The sequence below is a fragment of the Phoenix dactylifera genome, unplaced genomic scaffold (assembly GCF_009389715.1).
Source record: "Phoenix dactylifera cultivar Barhee BC4 unplaced genomic scaffold, palm_55x_up_171113_PBpolish2nd_filt_p 001194F, whole genome shotgun sequence".
Taxonomy (NCBI): domain Eukaryota; kingdom Viridiplantae; phylum Streptophyta; class Magnoliopsida; order Arecales; family Arecaceae; genus Phoenix; species Phoenix dactylifera.
Genome location: NW_024068530.1, coordinates 95,200 through 102,451, shown reverse-complemented (window position 1 = coordinate 102,451; position 7,252 = coordinate 95,200). Strand labels below are relative to the sequence as shown.

The window sequence follows — 7,252 nt, the reverse complement described above, 5'->3', positions numbered from 1 at the left end:
GACTCAATCCTCTTACATAAGGACTCAATTTCACTCATACGACTAAACTAAATTCTCCACACATGACCCATTATGACTTGACTCAATCCTTGCATAACATGGACTCTTTTGATGCCACTTGGCATTCAATTACAAACATAAATCAGCAAATTGCAAACCCAAAATAAGAACCCAAATAAACCCAAAATAAAAGGACTCAATGTGACCAAAATAAAATAGACTCAATCCAATTAAATGCTAGAAATTACGAACCCAATGTGTTTTCGGGCACTCCCAAGCAAGAATCCAAACTCGACGTACATCCATTATGATTTGGGCTCGTGCTCCTGCATCAACATGGCATGATATACAAAGAGAATTCCTAAAAAAATTCTTTCCCGCACAAAGGACTAACTTTTTGAAAAGGCACATTAGTAAGTTCCAACAAAAAGACTATGAAACATTTTATGAATGCTGGGAGAGATTTAAAGATTTGCTTCTCTCTTGTCCTCATAATGGGTTTGAAACATGGAGAACTATTAGTTTCTTTTACGAAGGGTTGTCTCCACAGTTAAAACAATTTATAGAGACTATGTGCAATGGTCTATTTTTGGAAAAGCAACCCGATGAGGCATGGGACTATTTAGACTCTCTCGCAGAGACTGCTCAATTATGGGATACAGGGGATAGAGTGAATAAAACTTTGCCTAAGCCTACTAGCATTCCACATGGGGGCCTTTACAACCTTAGTACTCAGGATGATATTCAGGCTAAAATGGCAGCCCTTACTAGGAAGGTAGAGAAAATTGAACTTAGAAGGATTGAACCCGTCAAGACCGTAGAACATAACAGCGAGTGTTGTAGGATTTGCGAGATGCCTGGCCATCTCACCACTGATTGCCCAACAATACCCGCATTCAAGGAAGTCTTGCACGATCAGGCCAATGTTATGAATACCTATCAAAAATCTTTCAATAATCCTTTTTCGGATACTTACAACCCTGGTTGGAAGAACCATCCAAATTTCAGGTGGAGGAATGACCAACCTCAACAAGTATATAACCCAACTCCTCCACCTCCGCACCCTCATTATGCACATGCTCCCCCTCAAAAACCCAATCTTGAAGAAACTTTGCAATCTTTTATGCAAGGTCAAGCTAAAATCAATGATGAATTAAGAAATCAACTGACAACGCTGACCACTGCTTTAAGTGCTCAAGAGAAGGGTAAGTTACCAGCTCAACCACAACCTAACCCTCAAGTCTATGGCGGTAGCAATGCATCATCTTCAACTTCGCATAAAGAACAAGCGAAGAGTATAATAACTTTGCGAAGTAGAAAGGTTATTGACCGACCAGTCCCAGAACAAACACAAGTCATACCTGATTCTGACCCTTTAAAGACAAAAGAAAAGGATAACGAAGAAACTGAAGCACCAACATCTACTGAAAAAATTAAATGTCCTTTTCCTACACTATTTCCACAAAGATTAAAGCCCTTGCAAAAGCTTGAACCAAACTCTGAAATTCTTGAGCTTTTTAAGCAAGTAAAAACCAATGTACCTCTTCTTGATGCAATCAAACAAGTGCCTTCCTATGCAAAATTTTTGAAGAATTTGTGCACTGTCAAGCGTCGATTAAATGTCAAGAAGAAGGCATTTTTGGCTGAAAATGTGAGTGCAATTTTACAGCATAACATTCTTCCTAAATATAAGGATCCAGGTTGCCCAACTATCTCGTGCATCATTGGCAATTTTAGGATTGAGCGAGCATTGCTAGATTTAGGAGCGAGTGTGAACTTGTTGCCATATACGGTATATGAGCAACTCGGTTTGGGTGAGTTGAAGCCAACAACTGTGACCTTACAATTAGCTGACAGGTCAGTGAAGGTCCCTAGAGGGATTATCAAAGATGTGTTGGTCCAAGTAGACAAGTTCTATTTTCCTGTTGACTTTATCGTACTGGACACACATCCTGCTTCCAATTCACCATCTCAGATTCCAGTCATCTTAGGACGTCTATTCCTTGCAACTTCTAATGCATTGATCAATTGTAGGAATGGTGTCATGAAGCTTTCTTTTGTCATGAAGCTTTCTTTAGTATAGGCAAACAACCCAGTGATCATGAAGAAAGTAAGGAAGTTGAATGGGTTGAAACCATTGCGGAAGAATATCTGTTAAAAGAAGCATTTACTAAATCGGCCGATAATGGTTTGATAGATTGGTGTTCTGAAGGTACTGCTGATGATGTGGTCCCACCTGTTTTAGATAATTCGGATGTCATGATGGTCAATAGGTGGAGACCGAGAATAGAGAAATTTGAACAGTTACCATTTTGAGAAGCAAAGATAGTACCATCCCATGAACAAACACCTAAGCTCGAGTTGAAACCTTTACCGAAGGAACTCAAGTATGCCTTTCTTGGACCCGAGGACACTTTTCCTATAATCATCTCATCTGATCTTGATCATGCCCAAGAAAGAAAATTACTTGGTGTTCTAAAGAATCATAAAGGAGCTTTAGGGTGGTCTATTGCCGACTTGAAGGGGATTAGCCCTTTGATTTGCACGCACCGGATATATTTGGAGGATAATGCCAAAACCACAAGGCAAATGCAACGCAGGTTGAACCCTACGATGAAAGATGTGGTTAAAGTAGAAGTCCTCAAGTTGCTTGACGTGGGTATTATTTTTCCGACAGTAAATGGGTAAGTCCTACACAAGTTGTGCCCAAAAAAGCGGGTCTGACGGTAGTCAAAAATGAGCAGGATGAACTAATCCCAACTCGTGTTCCGACAAGTTGGCGCATGTGTGTTGACTACCAAAAATTGAATTTGGGCACTAGAAAAGATCACTTTCCCCTACCCTTCCTAGACCAAGTTTTGGAAAGAGTTGCAGGATACGATTTTTATTATTTTCTCGATGGCTATTCCAGTTATTACCAAATCAAAATTTCACCTGAGGATCAAGAGAAAACTACCTTCACTTGTCCTTTTGGCACATTTGCTTTCCGTCGAATGCCATTCGGGTTGTGTAATGCACCTGCGACATTCCAAAGATGCATGCTCAGCATTTTTGAAGATATGAACGAGAAATTTTTAGAAGTGTTTATGGATGATTTCTCTATTTTTGGCGATTCATTTGATGATTGCCTGTCACATTTACAAGCAGTCTTAGCTCGATGCATGGAAAAGAATCTGATACTAAATTGGGAGAAATGCCACTTCATGGTGCCAAAGGGAATTGTCCTAGGATATATTGTTTCATTGAAGGGCATGGAAGTTGATAGAGCTAAGATTGACCTAATCGCCAAGCTACCTGCACCCAAGACGGTTAGAGATGTTAGATCATTTTTGGATCATGTCGGATTTTATAGGAGGTTCATCAAGGACTTTAGTGTCATAGCCCGACCATTATGTAACCTCCTATCCCTTGATACACCGTTCAATTGGACTGAAACATGTCGAGAGGCATTCGAAAAATTGAAGGCTATGCTTAGCACTGCACCCATCGTGCGACCACCTGATTGGTCGTTACCTTTTGAGATCATGTGCGATGCTAGTGACTATGCGATAGGAGCTGTCCTAGGACAACGCAAGGATAATAAGCCATATGTCATCTACTATGCAAGTAAAACCTTAAATGATGCTCAAATGAATTACACCACCACCGAAAAGGAATTGCTTGCAGTAGTATTTGCATTAGACAAATTTCGTTCTTATATCTTTGGTGCTCCTATTGTTATCTTTACAGACCATGCAGCGCTAAAATATTTGCTAGATAAGAAAGAGGCCAAACCACGCTTAATACGATGGATACTTCTACTCCAAGAATTTGACATCACTATCAAAGATAAAAAGGGAGTAGAAAATGTAGTTGCTGACCATTTATCACGGCTAGTTTTTAATGATTCGGTGCCACAGTTGCCCATCAAGGACTCGTTCCCTGAAGAGCAATTGTTTGCACTTTCTACTATGCCATGGTATGCTGATATTGTAAACTTTCTTATCACAAACCGGATGCCGGAGCATTGGGGATCGAATGATAAGAATAATTTCTTGCGTGAAGTAAGAAGTTATTATTATGATGCCCCCTATTTGTTCAAGTATTGCAATGATCAAATCTTTAGAAGATGCATTCCGGATCATGAGATACAAAGTGTACTCTCTTTTTGTCATACCAGTGCTTGCGGAGGACACTTTACATCTAAGAAAACGGCAGCTAAGGTGTTGCAATGTGGTTTTTATTGGCCTACACTATTTAAAGATGCCCATGAGTTCTGTAGGATATGTGACCCATGTCAACGTGTTGGAAGTCTAACTCGTAGGCAAATGATGCCTCTTCAGCCCATTACTGTTATTGAAATTTTTGACATATGGGGCATTGATTTCATGGGTCCGTTTCCACCATCTTTTGGCCATGAGTACATTTTAGTTGGTGTAGAGTATGTATCCAAATGGGTAGAAGCTATGTCTTGTCGAACAAATGACCACAAACCACTTTTAAAATTTCTTAAAGAAAATATATTTTCTAGGTTTGGGATGCCCAAGGTTATAATTAGTGATGGGGGAAAATATTTCTGTAATAAGCCTTTTTATGACTGAGCATGACGGCCAAGGTATGTGTATATTAGCTAGAATTAAATTTTTTCTTTTATTTTTAGTTTTCTTCTTATTTTGTAGGTCTTCTTTTCTGAAAATCAACAGCTCAAGGTATTCTTCTTCTCTCTATTATTTTCTCTATTGTCTCTCATATATAGTTTTCTTGCATTTTTTACATTGAGGACAATGCAATTTTTAAGTTGGGGGGAGGGAAATATTTCGATAAAAAAAAAACTTGTTTTTGCATTTGATTTATTCTATTAATTTCTTTTCTGAGCAAATGCACATGTATTTTCATATTGAGTTTGTGCAACTATTAAGGCAAGGAACACATGCATATTATGACTGATCAGAGACCTATTATTAGATCCCCACACGTGTACTTAATGACAATAGGAAGGCCTCAGGAGTTCATATTTGTTAACTGCATTTTTGTTAGCCTTATCCATAAAAGAAGTATGAGTGTCCTTGTTCGTACCATAAGGTTCATGATTTGGTTTTCATATAAAAATAGAGGTTGAATATTTCGACTAGATTACTTAGGTGCCTTATGATCCAACCTTGGTTGACCTATAGTCACAATGCAGTCACATATATAATAAAAATATCTATATGGTTCAGTCTACCATCTCTTTTCTTGCAAAAAAAAAAATGAAATAAAAATAAGCATGAATGAGTTGGTTAGGCTGAACCTAGTGACATGTGGTAATGGCTGGTTTGACTCCATTGTATTGGACCTCTATGTACCCGGATTATTTAGTTGAGATTGATAGCTCTTTCTTTACATGCGAACCATTCTTGACAAATTTAGACAACATGTGATATTCTAAAAATTTGATGGATCAGGTTCTAATAAATTGTAGAAAACACTTGTGAACTTGAGTAGTGCACCTAAAACTCAGGCGGTGCCCTGTTGTGGTGGAGGTATTAGTACTCTGAGAAAGTCATGTGGTTTGATGCACACTTCACTTTTATATTTTCTTGCCTTGACAGTTGCCATGCTTGAAAATATATATCAATTTATTACATGTGTATTAGCTTAAGTTTTATTTCATATCTTTATTAGAATCTTAGGTCATATAATTCATGATGTTTGTGGGTAACATCCCTGAAAACCCTCACGAGACAACACTCGTCCACTAGGATAACCTAGGGGTTTAACGGCTTGTTGCACGAGCTAAGTGCAATCGTGATTCCAACGAAAGTGAGTACTTATCTTAATTTTATGCAATTAGTTCTAATAAAACATCAAAGGATCAACCAACACCTTTTGCACTCTCATTTTATTATCTGCTTAATAATTGCTAGAGACTAGCAATAAGCTAGTTGGGGGGTATGATGAGAGCACAAAAGTGCGATCTATACGTCACTTAAATTAGTATTATTGCTAACAAATAATGATAGAAGTGCTGTATTAATATTATATTTTTGTGGGGTGCAGGTGATCTGAAATCAAAGCTAAAATGCACATTGGGTCCAAAAATATGCATCACTATAGGTGATCAGCCAACCGCTTGTGTCAACCCCAGTTGCACACTAGAACGAGGTCAAGTTCAGCTGTCCACTTCATCGCAGCTTCAGTCTTCTATGAGCCCAAGCATCTAAGCCGCGTGCAGCCCATCCGCTCGCGTGGAAGAATCGCGAAGCATTCTCTGCGTCTGCTTCTCCCGAGCAGCCCAACGTGTGACCCCTCATCCAGTGTCCGTGCACCCTCCCAGCATGCCACGTCCGTCCGAGTCCGCTTCTCCCACGTGCAATCGTCCAGCTCTTAGCATTGGATCCTCCCAGCAGCACCCAAGCCTCATCCATCTGCATTCAAGCTTTTTCCTAGCCGTCACCCTGACTTCACCCCGTGATTTCAGCATCAGCATCCCATGAAGCATCTCGTCCGCATCCGATTCTTCAAGCATCCCAGCTTCTTCCATAAGTCCAAGTTCCAGCCACATCAGCGATCCGCCCGTGTGGAAGAGATCCTGATCCCCTTTGATCGGGCCACATAATCCGCAGTCTCCCAGTCTTCCGCATCCGCTTCATCCGTGCGTTTACACCGTGATCCCAGCAACCTGTGAAGCGTTGCAGCCGTCCACGGTTCATCTCCCATGCATTCCAACAGATCCCAGCCCTCCAGCGAACGTTCCAGCATCCCGCGAGGCATCACCTGCGTCCGTGCTTCCTTCCGATCCATCCGCTCGTCTTCCGGATTCATGCTCAAGCCCAGCCATCCGCGAAGCATCTTCCGTTCCCAGATCTACACCTCAGCGTCCGAGATACTCGGAAGCCAGCAGGAGAGGAGCATCCCGTGTGATCAGGTGACCCATCGGAAGATATAGGAGGGCTCTCGGCTGGCAAACGGGGGGGGGGGATAGTTCATTCGAAAAACAGAGGAAAGCCTCAGCCCCATTCAAAAAGAAGAAGAAAAAAAAAAGAGAGGAAACAGGGCATGCCCTGTTTTCGAAAATAAAAAGAAAAAAAAAAAGAGAGAAGGAAGAGGAACAGGGGAGATTTCTTTTATGTTGATGGCCGGCTAATTTCTTAGGAAGGGAGATGGAGGAACCTTTGATGTATTGCTCTTTGAAGTAAACTCTAAACTTTTGCCTTGAATGAATTATATTTACTGATATGTTTTTGATCCATGCATAGTTATTTCGTAGATAGCTCTTTAATGGATTATGATT

At 40.4% G+C, this 7,252-nt stretch overlaps 1 pseudogene; it reads right to left on the bottom strand.

Annotated features, from left to right (window-relative positions):
* Positions 1-403: 403 nt before the first annotated feature.
* On the bottom strand, positions 404-501 carry LOC120108136 (annotated as a pseudogene).
* Between the last annotated feature and the right edge of the window lie 6,751 nt (positions 502-7,252).